This window comes from Coptis chinensis, chromosome 3 (assembly GCF_015680905.1).
Source record: "Coptis chinensis isolate HL-2020 chromosome 3, ASM1568090v1, whole genome shotgun sequence".
NCBI classification, from domain to species: domain Eukaryota; kingdom Viridiplantae; phylum Streptophyta; class Magnoliopsida; order Ranunculales; family Ranunculaceae; genus Coptis; species Coptis chinensis.
In genome coordinates, this window is record NC_141458.1 from 63,631,922 (window position 1) to 63,654,765 (window position 22,844).

General features: G+C 35.5%; 1 long non-coding RNA gene across 1 annotated transcript; it reads left to right on the plus strand.

The window, feature by feature from the left end:
- Positions 1-1,289: 1,289 nt before the first annotated feature.
- Positions 1,290-3,228, plus strand: LOC147510375 (uncharacterized). The gene is made up of 3 exons (XR_015216772.1): positions 1,290-1,429; positions 1,942-2,006; positions 2,907-3,228. It is a non-coding gene; the product is annotated as an uncharacterized LOC147510375 (long non-coding RNA).
- Positions 3,229-22,844: the final 19,616 nt, after the last annotated feature.

Genomic DNA, 22,844 nt, shown 5'->3' on the forward strand with positions numbered 1-22,844 from the left:
AAATTATACTACGATGCAAATTATACTAACGAGATACGATAATTCAACTATGAAATGCTAAATTGAATCTATGATAAGGAATTAAGAAGGATTGATTCCGCCTTAACTCGACTTAATTTACTAACGAAGAATCGTCGTAATCCAAATTGAACTGCTTTCGCATAACAATTGGTTCTTCCTAATCCCTAGTTGTTCATGGTAATCTCTACCAACTAACATCTAGTATGTGAAATAATCAAACCCATTGTCATGGTGAACTAATCGTTTTCTAGAATGGAATGGAAAATCACGACTATTCTACTCCAACACAAATCAAGCTTCATCAAGGCTTCTTCAACCCTCTCTAATGGAGGTTTAGCCTAGAATCATTATGTTATCATTTCCAATTGAATTTAAACAAGACATCATATAAAGATTATAACTTTACTATATTGATCTAATCAAGAATTCAAATCTAAATTAACAACTAAGAAATGATTAACAACTAAGATAGGAATTTAACAATACTAAAACTAAATAAGAATTTAATCACTAAACTAAATTGGAATTAAAAACTAATACTTTATTATAAAACTAAATATGATTCTCAATTAATAATTTACTTGTTCTAACTAATTTATTGCAAAGTAAAAACTAGATCTAAAAACAATAATTGAAAACTAATTTATGGAATGTAAAACTAGATCTACAATTCTATGCTAATGGCTACGTGCTACCTAAAACTAAGGATTGCTTAAGAGTTAAGTCCTGTGTTTGAAATGAGGAGACCAGATCCACATTTTCGTGCATGGGCTGAGGAGCCATGTTTTGGGCCGGAAAATCGAGCCCAAAACCCAATCTCTTCAGTCCACAGAGCCCTTTTCAGCTGGATCTGACTTCAGCAAGTTTTTCGTCCACTTTTGCTCCTCTCATTGGATCAAGGCTTGGACCATTGGAAAATTGATTCCAAGCCGGTCGTTTTGACATAAGGTAGGCCCAATTCCGAGGTCTGAGCCTAAAGATACGGTCTTCAAAAGTTCTATTGACTTTTGTGTGTTGTTTCTGCCCGCGTTGACTTTGACTTTTCAGCTTTTACCGGGCTTTACAAAGGCTTTTTCTGCTTGAATCTTGGCCTTTAATTACAGAACTTCTTAGCAACCAACCCTTGCTCCTTTATCTTGCCAAAGCGACACATTTCTACACATAATTGACTTCAATGCCTGAAATACATAAAAACACATAATCAGCATTAACTCTTATTTATTACTCGCAAAATTGGTCTAAAAGTATTATTGTTAAGGGGTTAAAACTACAGTTTTAGGCTCTTATCAACAGGTGGTAATCCCTTCCCTCCACATATTTGTTCCTCAAGAGAAAAACATTTGAATTGGAATGAGGCTCCTGTCGTCGCTGGAACATGCTGAGATGGAATAGACTTCCAACGAAAAAGGTAAGTTCCATACTGTTACGTGATAAAAAGATACTGTAAGCTTCAAGCAATTTATTCCCATTGAAAAAGAAATCTTCCAAATCGCTTTTGTGGTTTTTGTATATTCCAAATTACCATATTGCTTCAATTCTCAACAAAGCATCTGCTTAAACCATTTTATAATATACTACCTTCGGACTTCCCGTGTGTTAGAGTTTGATCTTGTTTGGGGTCTGCTTGTATGCCGTGATTTTGATCCAATCATGTTTTATCGGAGAAGTTTATTGGTAAATGGTATTGCCTACAGGAAAAAAACAACAACAATGTTTTAAACCTCAAACTTCTCATTAAAGTATTACTGACTGAACTCTATACCTTGGAATTTTAACATGTATATGAATGCAATCACCCTTTATTTCTCAGTTGAGAAACATCATTGTCTATTTGAGTTAGTTTGAGGTTTGTATTTTAAATGACTTCTGGTAGCTTTTCATGAACTTCTTAAGATGTAATTATTGTTTTATGGGATGCAGAGGATGCTGGTGCTCTTAAAATGTAGGGGAGCATCCAAACGGCCGGCTTAATTCTTCGGAAGAGAGTGAGTATTTTTAAAATCACATGCTCTTGTTATATTACGTTTTAACTTGAGGTTGTTCTAAAATAAATCGGATCATTTTTTTTTCCCCTCTTTTGAGGAGGAAACATTGCCCAAAACGTCCCATAACATAGGTGCCTGGACGATAAGGCCACTACGATTGTAACCGTAGTAAATAATCAACGGATTACATAATCCATATTCACATCTAACCCTTCATTTGTAGGTAGTGCATATGATGAAGAGAGACATTCAAAATTGTGTGGAATTCCTCCTGTACAGCTAGTCAACATACACGAAGAGACTAGTGCGTGTAATTGGTGGATCAGGGGGTGGTGTGGAGCTGGACTGAACCGTAACTTTGTATATTGTTCTACCACTTTGGAGTCATTTTGGAAGGACAAAAATCCCAACCATAGCAAAATTTATGCCTTGTTTATTATCATGTTATAATGGTTTCAACATAATCCTTTCTCACTTCACTCTTCCGTGCATGGCTCATATATGTGAGGGCAGTAAGGCATAGGAGAAAAAGAAGAAAAAAGGTAAAGCAGAAACACCACCACATCATGCTATAAGTTGACAACAGGAAGTTACTTGATAAAACAAAAAGGAAAGACACTTATAGATTGCATGAGTATTACAGACATAAGAATAGAAATTAATTGTTGGATTATACGTTTTTTTACAATTAGAATCAATGACTTCTCTAACAGTTAGTTGGAATTGAATTCTCTAGCAGTCAACTGGAAGTTCTGTACTGAACATAAATCTTGTCTCCTTAATTATTGGTTTCAGTTAAGTCATATTCTATAGTTTGGTGCATTCAACCATTCAAGTATAAGAATAAACAGGCGATGAATGTGTGCACCCATTTGACACCCGTGTTCTTATTTATACCAGGTTTGGAAACATATACATGGTCGCAATAGGCCTCCTAATATTGCTGTTTGACTGATGAAACTCGCTTGCTACTGCCACAGCACTAAAGACTTTCAAAGATGTTTCTGAAAGGAATTCTATAAAGATGAAATGATATAAGTTTTGTGGTGAGATCACAATCATGTACATGTCCCATACTCCCTTACATCATGTCTGTTGTGGTTTAGAACAGGTCTCAGCTTGCTAATCAACTTTATTAATATGTAATAAGCATGGATATCTTTGTAATATGTCATGCACTATCAAGTGCGATTTTCTTTGTAATATATTTTCTCCAACCTTTCTTCTGGCGTTCAGCTTGTACAGAAAAACTTCATGAGTGTATATACTATCACCTCTCTCTATATTAAAGCAGAGTACATCTGACGTTGCAGTCCCTATTCTAGGTGGCACTCTCCCAAGAGAGAGTGAAGCTATGTGGATGGGTCGGTTTCTTTCATGGGAAAAACTTAATTAAAAGTTTCACGTACCCTCTCTCTCAATTCTCAAAACCCTTCGCACTCGAGAGAATCTACTTTGTTCTTCATGAAGACGAGGGCCTAGCAAAAGCAAGCCTTTAGTTCCAGCAGGTTTGAGTGATAAGCAAGTCTTCTTACCAGTTTTTAAAATTGCCATTAAAAAACAAAAGGGAGTGTATGTTACTTAAGGAAGTGTACTTAATGAGGGGCTGTTGAGTAAGGGAGTGGTCGGTATACTAATACTGTATAAGTCTTTGTCTCTACCCTAGCTAGAAGAAAGAAAGGGTATGCCTGCGCATAGAAGACCTAAGCAGCCTAAGCCTAATTTGGGAAAAAAGTAGTTCCCGGTGGAAAGTGAGAGATCTGTTGATGGACACGATAGTAAGATCTGGGGATCTGGGGTTGCTCGGCACGTGGTTTTTGGGTCATGGGTTAAGATTATTATATTGGTCTAGGTGTCTAGCATCAAGGTATTCATTTTTTTCCCCTTTAATTCATTAGAATTTATTTGCCAATTTTCTTCACTAAATAACTGTTTGAAGATATCGATATATAAATTTTTTAAAAGTGTATTCCATTGTTTAGCACAATTCGCTTCTTTATTTGAGTGTTTAACTGTTTATTATTTGATAGGATTTCGCTTTCAAGCTTTGTACTTGCATACTGCCATGATGAATTGTTATTTCCATCATATGAATTTGTGGATGAGTTCATGCATGATTATTAAGGCAGGCTAATCTATTTTGCTGAACCAGCTTTTTTTCTTACTTGACAAATTTTGGAATCATTGCGTCTGGGTTTTGGTGTCCTGAAAAGTAATAAGAAGTTCGAACATATTCTTTCGACAGTAAACTGCTTCAACACAACGAGAGCAATGGTAAATAACGCACTAAGAAACAAAGGAATTTGATGTTGGTGGAGATGAAACTGAACCAAATAATGGCTGCCTACGTACCCAAGATCTATTCTCTAGGGATCAAGTTTCCACGTAGTTCCTTATGAAAAATAGATCGGTATTTATATAGGTAGAGTAGAGAGTCCTTGTAGCTCAACTATTCTCGTATCTTGAGTAATTGTGATAGAATATAACTGTCAACTGATAATTATCCCTTTGATAAGAAACGAATCTGGACATAAATAAATGTACATTAGTGGCAAGTCATGTGGCTAAGGTTGTTTTAGACACATGAGTTAATGGGCCCGACATTGATCCATGATAATTAATTGGGCTTTAGCCCTGTTGATTAAATGAATAAAATAGAGATCCCTACTAATGGACGTTTGCCACGTAGGTGGGGGTCGAAACACCGCCCCCTCTCTGTCATGCGAACAAAGTTCACATGGCAAAGAAGAGAAGAAAAATCAAGGAAAACTTGGAATAAGAAAAGAGTAAGCGGAATGTATAACAAAGTGTCGTGTGAACGTAAACGATAGGAAAATGGACAATTGAAAAAAATTCGTGAATTATCGGAAACGAAATATTGTCAAATGAACGTATACGGGACGCATTGTAGTTAAAAAAATGGCTGAAAAATCCACCGAAAAAATTTCAAAAGAAATTGATTGCCGAACCCGTACTGAACACATTACGTAACAATACGAAAGTTGAATTCGAAGACGCGTGCCAGCGGAATATCGATACTAGGATTAGACCATTGAAATTAAACGTATGGGTATAGGCAATTACGTAATAATATGAATAAAAAGAAGTAAAAATATGAGTTGGAGTCGAAAGTGAAAACTTGCGCGACTAAAACTGTATTTCACCCCGAACTAGATAAGAATCCACCCCGTAAAACTTATCTACAAAATATTATAAAACCGTATTCGTAGACCAAACTAGATCTAAGAGTAAAACAGTACTAGCAGACGAGACAAAGTTTGCTGTTTTCATAGCAACAACCCAGTAGATAAACAAGGTTTGGGTAATGAAGTACTGAGAGGGTTCAAGTTTGCAGTAGCGGGTGAAAAAAAGATTTAACGGCGATAGATCTTTTACAACGGTCCTTTGTAGCATGCGTCTCACGATTGTTTTGTTAGAGTAAGTGCCATAACTCTTGCATGAATTGCAAAAGAAATCTCAAACATCCATACATACAGTAACGATTATGACCTAGCTGTGTTGTACGTTCTGCCGTGTGGGAACGCAATAAACTACACAAGCAGCTATCGCTCTCTGTCCTGTCTAATATACGACACTTTCAAACTAGGAACGGATCTATGTCTCTCTAAGAAAACGAACGAAGCTGGTAGTCAGATGCGTGCGAGCTTGGTGACGACAGAGGTTGATTACTTTCATAACCCCGATTGGGGTGAGGTAGAACGGTGTATTATGTTTTGCCTTTCCCTTAACTGTTCTCCACCGTCATCTTATCGAAACAGAAAGTATCTCGAAGAGGAAGCTCTTCAACCACAAAAACCCACAAAAACACGACTCTGTGGTTGTGAAAGATGAAGCGCCAGTATTCAAAACAAGAATCAACCAAACATGATACGGTGCAGCACCAACAAAGAAAGGGCACCGTACCTGTTTTCTTTAATTTGGCCCGGGCATGCGGAACTAAAAGGAACAAACATGATACGGTGCAGCGCCAGTAAAGGAAGGGCACCGTACCTGTGTTGCACCGATTTGGCCCAGTAAACCCGGTTTTTGAGCTGTCTGACCCGATTTTTTTTTTTTTTAACAGGTAGAAACGACCGTATTACACCGATGAAAGATAATTGAGAACAAAAAAACTCGATGACGATCGTAGACTTGGTGAGGTGGAAAGAAGGTGCCAGATATAACGAACACACAACGCCGCGGCAATGGTCACTTAAAGAACTACGGAAAATATTAGCACTCGAGAGATTTGAGATGGACGAAGTGTATGAATTTGAAACGAAAGTCGAAGAAGATGAAGTAGTAATGACTTACTCACAATTAAGTTGCGGGAGTGCAATTCCGTTAAGCAAAGAAATTGCGCAATAATTTAGTTATATTGGGCTGCCGAAGAAGACGGAGAAAAGTTCGGAGAATATGACAAAGCGGTGGCAAAAAAAAAATTTGACAGCATGAAACAGGTATGTCAGTATTTTTTTTTCCCAGTTAGCTTCACATTTTGGTTAAGTCTGAAAGACTAACGAAAAGATTTGTATATGCGTTGCAGGTTGAAACGGCGGAATTACAAGCAAAAGATATTGACGAAAAGTTTCGAACGGAAAGATCACAATGCCGTAGAAAAAATAATAATAAAGAAGCTAAATAAAGTTTTCGCTTAGAAAGTTAACGTAATGCAAATTTTTGCCGCACGGAGAAACGACAGTTGTACGAGCCTCGGAAAGTTTCGCTCAGAAAGTTCGGCTTAATGTCTTAGAAAAAATAATGAAGCTATCAAAAAATTTCAGTTGGTAAATTTCTCGTAGAAAGATCGGCAGAATGCCTTAGAAAAAATAATGATGCTGACGAAAAATTTCACTCGGAAAATTTTTCGGAGAAAGATCGGCACAATGCAATAGAAAAAATAATGACGCTGATGAAAATTTTCGCTCGGAAAATTTTTCGTAGAAAGATCGGCATAGTGCCTTAGAAAAAATAATGAAAAAATTTTAAAATTTTCGCCGGAAAATTTTTCAGAGAAAGATCGGCACGGTGCCTTAGAAAAAATAATGGAGCTGACGAAAATTTTCACTCGGAAAATTTTTCGTAGAAAGATCGGCACAGTGCCTTAGAAAAAATAATGAAGCTGACGAAAATTATCGCTAGAAAAATTTATCGTGGAAAGATCGGCACAATGCCATAGAAAAAATAATGACGCTGACGAAAATTTTCGCTCAGAAAATTTTTTGTAAAAAGATCGGCACATTGCCTTAGAAAAAATAATGACGCTGACGAAAATTTTCGCTCGGAAAATTTTTCGTAAAAAGATCGGCACAATGCTTTATAAAAAATAATGAAGTTGACGAAAATTTTCGCTCGGAAAATTTTTCGTAGAAAGATCGGCACAATGCCTTAGAAAAAATAATGAAGTCGGAAGATAGTTAACCGGAAGCGTTAGCGAAACGAATGTATATTTCGAAGAAGAAAACGAAGATTTAATCGAACAACCGTAAGACAATTGACAGAGACAATTGATTAAGTAATTGTGTGAATGTAATACCATAGAGCTAAAACTTCTTTTGATGAAAAATAAAAATAAAGATGGGTTTGCTATTGAATATTGTTGTTGTGTCAGATAACATACCTGTGGAATACTGACAATGTTGTAGATTTATGTAATTGAAATGAAATAGAACGAGACGCCCCCATGTAGAGAAAAACGCCCCCAATGCGTACTTAACTTTGCAAAATTAGGCTAAGCGAGCATAAAAGCGTTCAAACTTAGGATGACGAAGTTAAACGTGGTAACCTCGTCAGATTTTGTCGGAACGATAGTAACGGACTAAGCGAGCGTAAAAGCGTTCAAACTTAGACTGACAAAGTTAAATGCGATAACTTCGTCAGATTTTGTCGTAGCGATATTAACAAACTAAGCGAGTGTAAAAACATTCAAACTTAGACTAGCGAAGTTAAACGTAGTAACTTCGTCAGATTTTGTCGTAGCGATAGTAACGAACTAAGCAAGCGTAAAAACGTTCAAACTTAGACTAGCGAAGTTAAACGTAGTAACTTCGTCAGTTTTTGTCGTAGCGATAGTGATAAGTGCTCAAAAGTAATGATTTATAACCCCAATTATGTGTATGTTAGTCTCTATTTTATATTTAAATATTCTAATATGATGCAATTTGAGTTTTTGCAGGTCAAAGAACCTAAATGTGAAATATGGAGGGAAAAGAAGTCAAACAAGTCAAAAAGGAGTCACTGGAATTACAGCTAAAGACCTAGGGCAAAAATGTCATATTTGTCTCCATAAGTGCCAAGCCTAATGGGACTCTAAAAGAGGATAATAATTGAGTTAGAAGAGTCTTCAATCTGATCTCAAAGCCTTAATTAAACTTCATAGGAAGATGAGATTAACATGGAAAAGAAGTCGAGTTTCACAAGAATTAGGAAACCGAAAGCTATCGTAAGTCTGCAGCCTACTTAAATAGCCTGCAGAACAAAGTGGGCCACGTCCAACTTTGGCCCAACCGAATCCAACTTTATAAGGATTGCTTCTAGAAAGATTACAGAGAGTTTGACACCAAATAAACATGGGATTCGGATCTTTATCCAGACGAGCATGTAAGCCAATATATAAGGCACAAAAACCTCAGTTTACAATCATCTAGGAAATTTAGTGTTTTGCATCTTAGATCTAGAATTAAGAGAGAAAGTTCAGACCTTTTCACCATTAATAGTTATAAAGATTATTCCTTTTCATATTGTGTTAATAGCATAGTATGAGGAGCTAATCTCCCTCCTCTTGGGAGGGGAGATGAAGCCTTTTTCAGATGTTTTAGTTTAGTTCTTCTTCTATCATGTTTTAGTTTAAATCCCTCATTGAGTTTTTTTTCTTATTCGTCCATTGATCTAACGCCTCCTGTGGAGGTTAGGAGGTCTTAGGGTAATCCAAGATTGTGTAGAGCCAAATACCACAAACCCTAGATTCTTTTTCTTCTAGTTTTTAGTGTTCTAGTGTGATGATTGGATTCTTTATGGCACCTCAATTAGTTGTATGGTTAATGCCACATGTGGATTTTCCATGGCACCTAGAGTTGTATATTAAATGCCACTTAAAGCACAATTTGGTTAGATAGAAGATATCATTGGAGATTGAAGAAGTATTTAATGGAAAGATAGAAAGCACGTTGAAATCCACATATTATCATCATGGTTATGAGCATCAGGTTTGTAGGTATGGTGAGTTTCTATTGGTGATTTATATTAAGCATGATAGGTAGATCTATTAGACTAATTCTATGATTTTGGTGGATTCATCTCTCCCAAGATATTCTCTCTCTTGATTCATATTCATATATTTAATTTAGTTTATTTTATGCATAGTTTAAATCTCAAATCAAATCAACCATATATTACTTATTACTTAGCCACATCTTTTACTTGCATCCATTAGAGTAATTTAGATTAGGAATTTCTATTACTATCAACTAGTTATTTAGAGTAGGATTGATACCTTGCTAGCCACTATACTAATCAATATATATCAGGCTAAGTAAGATTTGCAAAAGATACGTAACACAAACAACGATACACAAATAATTACGTGTTGCGTGCTTTTTCAATGGCGCCGTTGCCCGCTCTAAATTGATTAGGTGATATAATATTTAATTTAGTTTACTTTAATTTAAGAATTCATATAGTTTAAATTGCATATTTAGCATAATTATATTAATTTAGCATAATTCAATTAGATTTGCATAGTAGAAAGTATTTCCATAAAGTTTAGTGTTTGTTTAACAGAAAAGAACAGTACAGAAAACGTATTTATAAATTTCAAAAAATTCTAAAATTTTACAGAGTTGATCTGTACAGTATCGGTAATTTATTGAAATTTTTTGGAATTTTTAGTACTTGTCTTACCTGAGTAACTAACATCGTCTTTGCAGTACCTCGTTTTCAGTTTTCAGGACGCAAGGATCTGCAAAAACAGTCGAGCAGAGTTATTTACACATTATCAAAAATTCTAAATTTTTTACAGGAGGAACCTCGACACGTCAGGAGCTTCCAGAAAAAATTTGAGTACTTTTTGACCTGTTTTGACCACTTAACTAGTTGCTTGTTTTCAGTGTGTTTCTGCAGCTTTTCAGGACCAAGGTCTCTGGAAGAACAGTCGAGAAGAACAATCTATAAAATTCTAAATAATCCAAACTTTTTACAGGATCATTCCTGACACGTCAGGAGACTTCAGTAAAAATTTCGTGATTTTAGTGCTCTTTACATATTTATTTAATCGATTGTTTACAGTGTGTGCAGAAAACTTCTTCACTGGACTCTGCAGGATTTAACAGTACAGAAGAGGAACTTAGCAAGCTCCGATTGCTCTGAAATTTTACAGGCTACTTTCTGGACGTATCAGGTAGCTTCTATAAAAATTTCAAAAATTTTGGACTTGTTTTGCTTGCTGTAACAGTAAGTGCTTCTTCCACCGTGAATCCCCGTTAGCGGTTTCATAATTAGCATTAATAGTTAGCATCATATAGTTTAATAATATAATTTGGTTAATTAAGTGCATATTAGATTATTTTACATAGTTTTATTATCTAGTGCATGAAAACTTGGTTTCGTGGATTCACCTCGTAGAACGCTTTTAATCGTAAGAGCTAATTCTTGCAACAATCTTCCAATTCGATTTTGAGAATACCACACCATCAAACTCGTGGATCCGATTCTCGATTTCAAACACACACACCACTAGTAAACTTAGAAGATACACCGAGAGAGTACCATTAGCCGCCATGGCTGATCAAAGAACTCTTAGCACCTTGTTTTGAACCTATCGCATTTCAACCACCGAACCGCATAGTGATGCTGCATAATAACAATAACTATGAGATTAAACCCACCATTCTTAATATGTTGCCAAGATATTATGGAAAAACAAATGAAGAACCGTATAATCATCTGAGTAAGTTCTTGAGCATATTAAGTACTTTTAAAGCACCTCATCTTTCCCCTGAAGAGACTAGATTAAGGTTGTTCCCATTGACTTTTGAGGATGCCGCACTACGTTGGTATAGATCCCTACCCTCTAATTCTATAACTACTTGGGAGCAACTATCACAAAGGTTTATGAAACAATATTACCCTTTACGTAAAACTGAAGCCATGCAATTGGCTATTTCAACTTTCAAAGGAAAACCTAATGAAGAGTTTCATACAACATGGGATAGATTTAATGATTTACTTGTCCGTTGTCCACATCATGGTTTTGACATACTTAATATCGTACATTACTTTATAAAAGGTCTTTCACCTATGAACCGCCAGTTAATTGAATCAATGAATGGAGGAAGATTTACTAGTCTTACTCCCCGATGAAGCCTACACTTTTTTGCAAAAATTAATAGTAGTGACCATGAGGACATGGCACGGGTAGATGGGGGATAAGTTTTAGTAAAACCAGGTATGTATGAGGTTAAAAATGAACTCAATGAGAAACTTGAAGGTGCCATTGCTAGTTTAACCACGTGAATCGAAAACTTAAACAAGAAATTTGATTCATTCACTTTAAACCCTTCAAAGAATAATCAACCTCAACAAGCAATGAGTGTCAATCAATTTTGTGAAAATTGCCTTACTACAGATCATGACACTTCAGTTTGCTCTATGTTTGTTGCTCAAGGTACTGATGATGTTTGTGCTTTTAATACATTCAAAAGACCGGGTTATCAAAATAATTTTAACAACAACAACAACTATAACCAAGATCTTAGGAATAACTCAAACAATTCATGGAGACAGAATATGCCTCCACAACAAAACCAATATGGTTTTCAGGGTTATCAAGAGAACAATAGGCAACAATACATGAATAATAGAGGCGCGGTAGCACCTTCTCCACAGTATTACCCACAACAACAACAAACAAACATGAATAGAGAATTAACTATTGATCCTATGGCTAATTACCAAACCCAACCCAATACCATAGATGAAACCATGAAAGCTTTAGCTACCAAGACCGAGAATGAATTCAAAAGGATTGACCAAAAATTTGATGTTATGACTCAACAGATGAGCCAACAATTCAATCGATACTAGCTAGTCTAGCGCATTGCACCCAAAGGAACCTTACCAAGCCAACCCGAAACAAAATCCAAAAGGTAGAAATGTTTATCAAGTTGAAACTACTCCTTCATCCAAGAGATCCACGAGGGAGTTAACTCGACATCTACCCTTAGGTCCCGAAAGAAAATAGATAACAAAGTTGACATACCCCGATTTCGATGAAGTTGTTATAAGAAAAGATAAGGAAAAGCTAGTTGAAACCGAGAAAACCAAAGAGCAGGTAACCAAAAAAATTCCACCCGCACCATTCCTCTAGGTTAAAAGATAACAAAAAGGAAGCACAATATAATGAGATCATGAATATTTTAAAAATCTACATATCAATATTCCTTTTCTAAGTGCAATTAAACAAATGCCTTCCTATGCCAAATTCATAAAAGACCTAGTAAAAAGAAAACAAATATCCCAAAAGAAGTTTTCCTTGCACAAGGTTGTTCATCCTTTCTACGTAACCAAGTCAGTAGTAAAACATAAGGACCCCGGTAGTCCTACAATGTATGTGTAGAATAGAGAGAACTACAATCGATCAAGCATTATTGGATTTAGGTGCTAGTGTGAATTTGTTACCTTACTTAGTTTATAAACAACTAGGGTTAAAAGACTTGAAACCAACAAATGTTAGACTACAGTTAGCGATAGATCCTGTTAAGATTCCACGAGGGGTAATCGAGGATGTGATTATCAAGGTCTCTCGATTTTTATTACCCCATTGATTTTATAGTTCTTGACACCTTACCTACAAATGGAAACCAAATTCTATCATTTTGGGTAGACCATTCTTAGCAACAGCCAAGCTTTAATAAATTGTAGGAATGGGAGCATGACAATAACATTTGGGAATCTAAAAGTGGAAGTAAACGTTTTTTAAGCTTATGAAACATCCCCGATGATACCGGGCGGGTAGACGATATGTGTATGATTGAGGAATTAGCATCCCAAACATTTGAACAAACCTATCCAGAAGATCCACTGTTAATGTGCCTATCACAATTAGTTACTGATTATGAAAAGGATAGTGTTAGATGTCAGGTTAATGTGTTGCTAGATGAGAACATTCCAGGTGCATCTAATAAATTTAAAGAAAAGACACAGGATATAATTGAACCACCTATATTAACGGAACCACCTAGGCGTGAGTTAAAAACCTTTACCGCAAACTTAAAATATGTGTTCTTAGATGAGGCAAAGGAATTACCCGTTGTGATAGCTTCAAACTTAACTAGTAAACAAGAAACTAAACTATTAGAAACTCTAAGAGAAAACAAAGAAGCTATAGGATGGTCCATAGGTGACATAAAAGGGATAAGTCCTTGGCTTGTCCAACATAGAATTCACCTAGAAGAAAAATGCCAAAACTTCTCGCCAACCACAACGACGCCTAAATCCTAACATGAAAGAAGTGGTACTTGCAGAAATAATCAAACTTCTAGATGCTGATATTATATACCCAATATCGATAGTAAGTGGGTTAGTCCAAGACAAGTAGTACCAAAGAAATTAGGTATAACGGTTGTAGCCAACGATCACAATGAGTTAGTGCCTACTAGAGTGCAAACCGGATGGAGAGTATGCATTGACTATAGAAAGCTAAATAGTGTTACTAGAAAGGATCACTTTCCTTTACCTTTCATAGACCAAATGCTAGAAAGATTAGCCGCCAAGCATTTTATTGTTTCTTAGATGGATACTCGGATATAACCAAATCCCTATTCATCCCGACGATCAAGAGAAGACTACATTTACATGTCCCTTTGGAACATTTGCTTATAGGCGATGCCTTTTGGCTTATGTAACGACCTGCTACCTTCCAACGGTGTATGATGAGTATTTTTAGTGACATGGTAGAAAAATTCATAGAAATCTTTATGGATGACTTCTCTGTTTTTGGATCTACATTTGACGCATTGTCTACACCATTTATCTTTAGTCTTAAAAAGATGTCGGACACCAACCTAGTACTTAACTCGAGAAATGTCATTTTATGGTAAAACAAGGGATTGTTTTAGGTCATTCCGTGTCTGATGTGGGTATTGAAGTGGATAAAGCAAAAGTTGAGTTAATAGCTAAACTCCCTGTCCCAAAATGTGTAAAAGATATTCGAGCCTTCTTAGGACACACCGGTTTCTACCGTAGGGTTCATTAAGGATTTTAGCAAAATTGCACGGCCTTTAACAAATCTCTTAGTCAAGGATAATGATTTTGAATTTGGGGAAGATTGCCTTACCGCATTTGAACAACTTAAACATGCACTCACAACTGCACCAATTATCAAACCTCCCGATTGAGATTACCTTTTGAAATTATGTGCGATGCATCCGATTATGCCGTAGGAGCCGTTCTAGGCCAAAAGTGGACAAAGTACCTTATGTAATATCCTACTAAGTAAAACACTTAATGATGCTCAAAGAAACTATTCCACAACTGAAAAAAGAGTTGTTAGCTATCGTCTTTTCCCTTGACAAATTTCGCTCGCACCTTATTGGATCTAAAGTTATAGTTTATAATCGATCATGCGCGGCGCTTCACCACTTATTAGTTAAACAAGATGCTAAGCCACGTTTAATTTGTTGGATCCTTCTTTTACAAGAATTTGACTTAGAAATCCACGACAAACAAGGAAAGGAAAATGTAGTTCTTTGACCATTTATCTAGGCTAGTGTGTGAGTCTCTCGTGAGAATCCCCACCTATTCAAGAAAACTTTCTCGATTTAACACCTCTATAATATTTCACAAGTACCATGGTATGCCGACATCGTGAATTATTTAGTGACAAATCAAATCCCATCTCATTGGACCAAACAGAGAAGGATATTTTTTCATCAAAGTAAAAGATTATTTTGGGATGACCTTTACCTATTTAAGTATTGCCCGTGATCGGATAATCCGTAGATGCATCCCGAATTTGAGCAACAATCTATTCTATCTTTTGCCATGACCAAGCTTGTGGTGGGCATTTTGGTTTAAGAAAACCGCCGCTAAGATTTTGCAATTGTGGATTTTATTGGCCCACCATGTTTAGAGATGCTATAACCTATTGTAAAGCCTGTTCTAGATGCCAACATTTAGGAAAAATAACCAAACAAAATGAATGGCCCCAACAATCCATTCTCATATGTGAAATTTTGACGATGGGGTATAGACTTCATGGGCCCTTTTCCTCAATCTAATGGTTTTCTATACATCCTAGTGGCAGTTGATTATGTGTCCAAATGGGTTGAAGCCATAGCAACAAGGACCACTGATCATAAAGTGGGCGTAGATTTTCTTAAAGCATATATTTTACCTAGGTTCGAACTCCTAGAGCTATAATTAGTGATAATGGCTCGTGATTTTTGCAATCAGGTATTTGGAAATCTAATGTCCAAGCACGGAATAACACATAAAGTTGCTCTTCCATACCATCCACAAACAAATGGGCAAGTCGAAGTTTCAATAGGGAGATTAAAAATATTCTAGAGAAAACAATTAACCCTTCAAGAAAGATTGGTATTTTAGACTTAATGATGCCTTTATGGGCTTATCAGATCGCTGCTCAAAACTCCTATAACTATGTCCCCTTATCGCATTGTCTATGGCAAGACTTGTCACCCACCGTCGAACTAGAACACCGAGCCTATTGGGCTGTTAGAGCCATGAACCGAATTAGATAAGGCTAGAGAACAAAGAAAGCTACAACTAAACGAAGTTAGAAGAAATATGGAGGACGCTTTTATGAAAGTTCAAAGAACTATAAGAAAAGAACAAAGTTAGCCCATGATAAACAAATTTTAAGGAAAGATTTCTACTCAGGTTAGAAAGTTTTACTCTATGACTCTAGATTAGAATTATTTCCGTGAAAATTGGGTCTAGATGGTCGTCCTTACTTTGTAAGAAACGCTACACACCATGGTGCAATAGAGTTAGAGGATCCAAAACGAGGTACTAGTTTTAAAGTAAATGCACACCGTTTAAAACCATTTTTGAGCTACCTACACGAGATATATAGAGGAAACTTTACTTATAGAACCAATATACAAAGACATACCCGATCCGAAAACAATCTATGGGATAAACTACCCACGGTGTTGCAAGATTATATCCTTGTACTAGCAGAACCGGTTACAATAAGCTCCATTCAATTCTTATTTTTGCCACTAGAAAACGAAGGATAGAGCAAATCGCTCCACATTAGAAGATGAGCCTAATTTAGTTAAGAGGGGTAAACTTAAGTTTCCCCCTATGTATGTACATTTGGCGACATTAAACTTAGCTTTATGGGAGGCAACCCAAGTAGTTTAAATAGATAGAAAAATTATTCCTTAAAAAAAAAAAAAAAAAAAAAAAAAAGAAAGATGCTGCACTGAGCTGAAAATTCATAGTAAAATCCTCACTAAACTCACATTGCTTCATCTATATAAGAGAAGATTTTTTCCTACTTCTACTTCAACTCTCATTAGTTTTATACTAATTCCATTTTAATTAGGATTAGAGGACTTAGGATAGTCCAACATAACCCCAAAAGACTAAATATTTTCGTGCAAAGAAAGAAGAGAGAGTCGAGTCAGAGAATTCAAGTTAAAAAAGGAATAGAAATCTACCCAAGTGAAGAAATGAAGTAACTTTTGCTTTTCGACTAGGAGAGAAGTGGAGCACGCCTGAAACTTCTCCTATAAAGCTATACTTTGTAGCATCTCCCGAGTTCACTATTTCAATACGTTCTACATCTCTTTTCGTTCAGATCTCATAGCCAAAACATGTCGAGGAAGAAATCGACCCATACTCTCCATATTTCACCGCTTTCACCGCAAATACCTCTCAAATCATAAACCGGCCATGTGCTACAATGAATTACATAAACTTAGGAACATTCCAGACTGTTGAATTCACCCAAATCAATCTCTCTCCAGATGCCAAGATCATACCAGAGAAGTGCTATCAAGATTTGTTTAACAGCCCTTTAGGACATTACTTCGGAAATCAGCTAGAAGTTAGAAACTGGACTGGTTTGTTTTATACACCAGAAGACACTTACTCTCCTCAGATGGTTCGTGAATTCTATTCTTGTCTTCAAACCTTTAGTACTATGGGATACCTAGTAGGATCTCTTAAAACCATGCACTTCCGCATAAGCCCCGAAGTGATTTCAAGGATGTTTGGAGTAGAAGATGAAGAGATTAGGTGTGAACTAAAAGGATTGGTGGAGGATATGAGTCGAGGAGTCAATAGAAACTTTCTAAACCAAGAACCAAAGAATGGGGCTCTCACCTACGAGAAGCAACTAGGACCAGGTTTGAAAGTAATAGATCTAAGCGCGATCCCTATAAACACCTTTGCTCGAACCCGCCTTAGCTTTGATGTGGATCTCTACCAATATCTTCGGTGATCCTAATCTATTTTCTCTCGATAAATATAGCCTACACTTACTAAAGGCTTTGGAGAACGGTGAATTCTACAACGTATTCTATAGAATGCTAACACAAATCAGATATCGTCTTTCTTAGGAACACCAATAAGCTAGTGCTCCCGCTTTTTTATTTGCAAGATGGTACGTTACTTGTGTCCGGGCTTAGAGAATCACTACAAAGATTGGGTCCCAATTCAAACAGTTAATGCACTACACATCACTCTTAGGCTTCTAGACTCTTGACTTGGGATTATAAGGTTAAATTGGACATCAAACACGGAAGAGAGTTGTTGTCGAGATGTTATTGGAGTGATGAAGATATTTACAAAAATTGTACCGACAAGGAAGTTTGGAAGATAATTTTTTGAGCACATTGATAGCAAATGACAAGGTTAGGGAAGGAGCTTGAAGTATCGAGAGTAACGGATAATTAAATTATTTTACTTTCGTTAGGGTATAGTATTTGGAAGAATTTACGTAGAAGTTAATTTTATTTTCTACTTGTCATGGGATTTGTTTTTTTTTTTTTTTTTTTTTAATTTATTTAAAATACCAATAGTTTATGGAGTGAGTGATTAGTTTTTATGAATAAGAATGAAATTGATATGAGCTTTGAAGTATATGTGATACACATATATATATGTTAAGTTGTGTTTTAGTAAGGTGGAATTCTTCTCCATTACGGACTAGATCTATATTCGACCCAAGAAGTTAGAATCCCACTTTGTTTTAAATCCCAATCCTAGAAAAACTCTAAAATCGATTTTGGGCCTTAAAAAAAAAAAAAAAGCCCAACAACCAAAAAAATAAAAAAACCGACTTCATCTTCTTCCAACCGCAGACCCCTTCCACACTTTTACTTTTTCTTCCTTCTTCCGCATACACTTCCAGCCGCCCACCACAAGTCCGCACTTTCCATCACAAGTCACAAATAACAACCAACCATCACAATTTAACTCCACCCACCACAACCCGCAACTTCAACCGATCGACGCGACTTATCGTCAGGTGTTCAACACTTGCTCATCGGCAAGATCGAATTACCGGGTCAAGCATAATGGGATTTGAATTATGGGTGGCTCAAGATTCGACCGCCGTGTTCAACACTTGTATCACCGCTTTCGGTTTAGATTATGGGTGGCTGAAATTCGCGATTTGAATTAATTTTTCAGTTTGTTTTTTTTTTTTGTTTGTTGATTGAGGAGAATGGGAAAAACATGAAGGTAGTAATGGGTGTTGAACTGTGAAGAAGGAATGGTGCCAGAAGTAGTTAGCTTTGAAATTTTTCGAGAAACAAGGTTTTGGTGTGTGGGTGATCCATTTTTTGGTTTATCGAGCAACCGCTTTTGCGTATTGTTCTAGTAGTGTTGTTGTGTTAGTTTACCCTACGTATGGCCATCTCCATTACGACATTTACTCGAGGATAAGTAAGCAAAAACGGTTGAACATGACGACCGAACGAAAAATTTCATTAAACTGTTATGGAGAGTTGTTTGATAACAATGCCATAAACGGATTTTTTTTAAACAAGAATGCTAATATCGGGGTGGGATTGTCTCTTGTATTCTAAGGGTGACAAATGTCCCGAAAATATATTGTTTGATGTTTTTATGATTGTCGAATCGATTATGAGAAGGCGAGTGGCACGGGAAAATGGAGTTGTAATGGGATAATGAAACCGAAGTTTATTATCATAACTCGATTTTCTCGGTAGAAAAATTTGGACTTAGCTCACAATTCAAGATTTTCTTTAAAACTATTTTTGACCACTCATGTATTTGATTGTCTATTATGGTTTTATCACTTTTATTTGTAGGCGAGACAAATCTTGTATTCCGTGCAACAATGAAACTATTGATTTAAATTATTATTATTACTATTGATTTAAATTATTATTATTATTATTATTATTATTATTATTATTCATTGTTTATTTTTATTTTTATTTTTCAGTCGTGTCATTTGTACATGTGACTCTTACATTCCACTTTAGCACATTTTCTCTGCCTTTTTAGAGACGTATCACTCTACAGATTGAGCACATGACAAATATTTAGTCGTTGTAGTAATTATTGATCCTTATAAATCATCACTCTTATTTGTTTTGTTAAGGATATAAATTCTACAGATTTTAGTTGATGTAATTTTGCACGCATTTAAGGTAATATCCCTCCTTTTTCTCGATTATTTCAATTATGGTAAGCTTTCAGTTATTTTATTTAGTCATTGAGGACAATGCCTAATTTAGTTAGGGGGGTGAGAATTAAAATTTTGCAATATTTTAATTACAATATTTGGAAAGTTTATATGTGAATTATGGTGATTCTAGGTGAAAAGTATATTTTTATCGTTTTAAACTGGCTAATGAAATAGGAAATTATAAGTCATGACCAGGATTAGTAAGACTTTTAGACTAAGTTTCTATTACTAGAAATAGATCTCATCGATAAAAGTCTTAGTCTAGAGTAAGTTCATATAATACACCACTAGAGGAATTTCAAATGAAAAAGCAACTTAAACTTCTACCAAACTAGAGGAATAGTATAGAGACTTGACTGTGAGACTTGAGCCTTTCAATTTTAATTTCTTGGAGAGTCTTTACGTAAATCTGAGTCCAAGTTGACTCAACCATTTTTCAGCTTAAAATTTGTGTAGTCTCATTTATTCTTGATTTGGTCAATCACTTTAGGTGGCATCAACTGGGGAGATAGCCATTAGGTCTTGTAGTCTATTCAAAGCGGAATATCATACTGATAAGTCAAGTAGTAACCCAATCAGCCTTTATCCCACCTAGTAGGATTATCATATTAACCACTTTTGAGCCTTATATATTAAACCTTTTATTCTTAAACCAACCATCTTAAACCCAACTCCGGATAAGGAGTATATCCCATATTATCAAAATTTTATCCATATTTCTCGAGGATTTCTAAAGACTAAAGAGAAAGCTAGAATGAAGAAGATTTTTGAAGGAAATTTTACTAAAGTCAAATGAAGAAAATCATTCCTTTTGCTCAAAAAAAAAAAAAAAAAAAAAAAAAAAGAAAGAAAAGAAATATAAATAATTGAGCAAAAAGTAGTGATAGAGGTCAAGTGTTGCAGTCTACAAGTGAAGAAAATTTCCAAGAAGGTCAAAAGCAAAAAGTCTTTAGTATATTCTCGAGGAAATTTTTTGAATCCTTTTTACCCCTTTTCTTGTTAACCTGTCCTAAGCCCCATTTTAATACCCAGACTTATCACTAAAGTATGATATGAAGTGTAGAATAGGTGAGAGGATGCTAAAGTGAAGGACCCGACACTTCAAATGTGATTGACATTCTTTCCATGAGACTTTATTTATATATTTGAAAATTTCCGTCTTTCTGACTAAATGTGTGGGATGTTCTATTTTTTTACTCATTTCCCTACATATGGAGGTAAAATAGAAAACTTATCTGAGAGAGATTTTCTTGTGAGTGTATGAAATGGTGAGATTTGAAGTCAAAATACTAATCCAAAGGTAAGGTAGAAATTCCGTTGCTTGGAAAAGAGAAAGAAATCAAAATGGTTAAAAATGAATAAGCTCTAGTTAGGATGATTAATCAGTCTTTTCTATCTTTATGAATAGAACCTTAACCTAATGTTTTATGATCATGGGTGTGATAAGTAGTAACCTTTTGATTTAGACATTTTAACTGAAAAAGTTGTTTTCTCTAGATTTCACCATAGTTTATATGTAAAATTGATTTTGTGGGTATATCAACTGAAAACCCTCACGAGGCTATAACTCGTCCTTTAAGGGTAACTTAAAGGTTTAAGGCCTTGTTGCATATGGTAAATGCAACCTGATGATGCCTTGAAAAGTGAGTTAGTTTATTATTTAATTAGTATTGTTAGCTTTGAACACTTCTCTAGTATAACATATATTTGCTAAGAGACTAGCAAAATGCTAGTTGGGGGTTGTGATAAGTGCTCAAAAGTAATGATTTATAACCCCAATTATGTGTATGTTAGTCTCCATTTTATATTTAAATATTCTAATATGATGCAATTTGAGTTTTTGCAGGTCAAAGAACCTAAATGTGAAATATGGAGGGAAAAGAAGTCAAACAAGTCAAAAAGGAGTCATTGGGAATTACAGCTAAAGGCCTAGGGCAAAAATGTCATATTTGTCTCCATAAGTGCCAAGCCTAATGGGACTCTAAAAGAGGATAATAATTGAGTTAGAAGAGTCTTCAATCTGATCTCAAAGCCTTAATTTCGACTTCATAGGAAGATGAGATTAACATGGAAAAGAAGTCGAGTTTCACAAGAATTAGGAAACCGAAAAGCTATCGGAAGTCGCAGCTTACTTAAATAGCCTCAGAGAACAAAGTGGGCCACGTCCAACTTTGGCCCAACCGAATCCAACTTTATAAGGATTGCTTCTAGAAAGATTACAGAGAGTTTGACACCAAATAAACATGGGATTCGGATCTTTATCCAGACGAGCATGTAAGCCAATATATAAGGCACAAAAACCTCAGTTTACAATCATCTAGGAAATTTAGTGTTTTGCATCTTAGATCTAGAATTAAGAGAGAAAGTTCAGACCTTTTCACCATTAATAGTTATAAAGATTATTCCTTTTCATATTGTGTTAATAGCATAGTATGAGGAGCTAATCTCCCTCCTCTTGGGAGGGGAGATAAAGCCTTTTTCGTATGTTTTAGTTTAGTTCTTCTTCTATCATGTTTTAGTTTAAATCCCTCATTGAGTTTTTTCTTATTCGTCCATTGATCTAACGCTCCTGTGGAGGTTAGGAGGTCTTAGGGTAATCCAAGATTGTGTAGAGCCAAATACCACAAACCCTAGATTCTTTTCTTCTAGTTTTTAGTGTTCTAGTGTGATGATTGGATTCTTTATGGCACCTCAATTAGTTGTATGGTTAATGCCACATGTGGATTTTCCATGGCACCTAGAGTTGTATATTAAATGCCACTTAAAGCACAATTTGGTTAGATAGAAGATATCATTGGAGATTGAAGAAGTATTTAATGGAAAGATAGAAAGCACGTTGAAATCCATATTATTATCATCATGGTTATGAGCATCGAGGGTTTGTAGGTATGGTGAGTTTCTATTGGTGATTTATATTAAGCATGATAGGTAGATCTATTAGACTAATTCTATGATTTTGGTGGATTCATCTCTCCCAAGATATTCTCTCTCTTGATTCATATTCATATATTTAATTTAGTTTATTTTATGCATAGTTTAAATCTCAAATCAAATCAACCATATATTACTTATTACTTAGCCACATCTTTTACTTGCATCCATTAGAGTAATTTAGATTAGGAATTTCTATTACTATCAACTAGTTATTT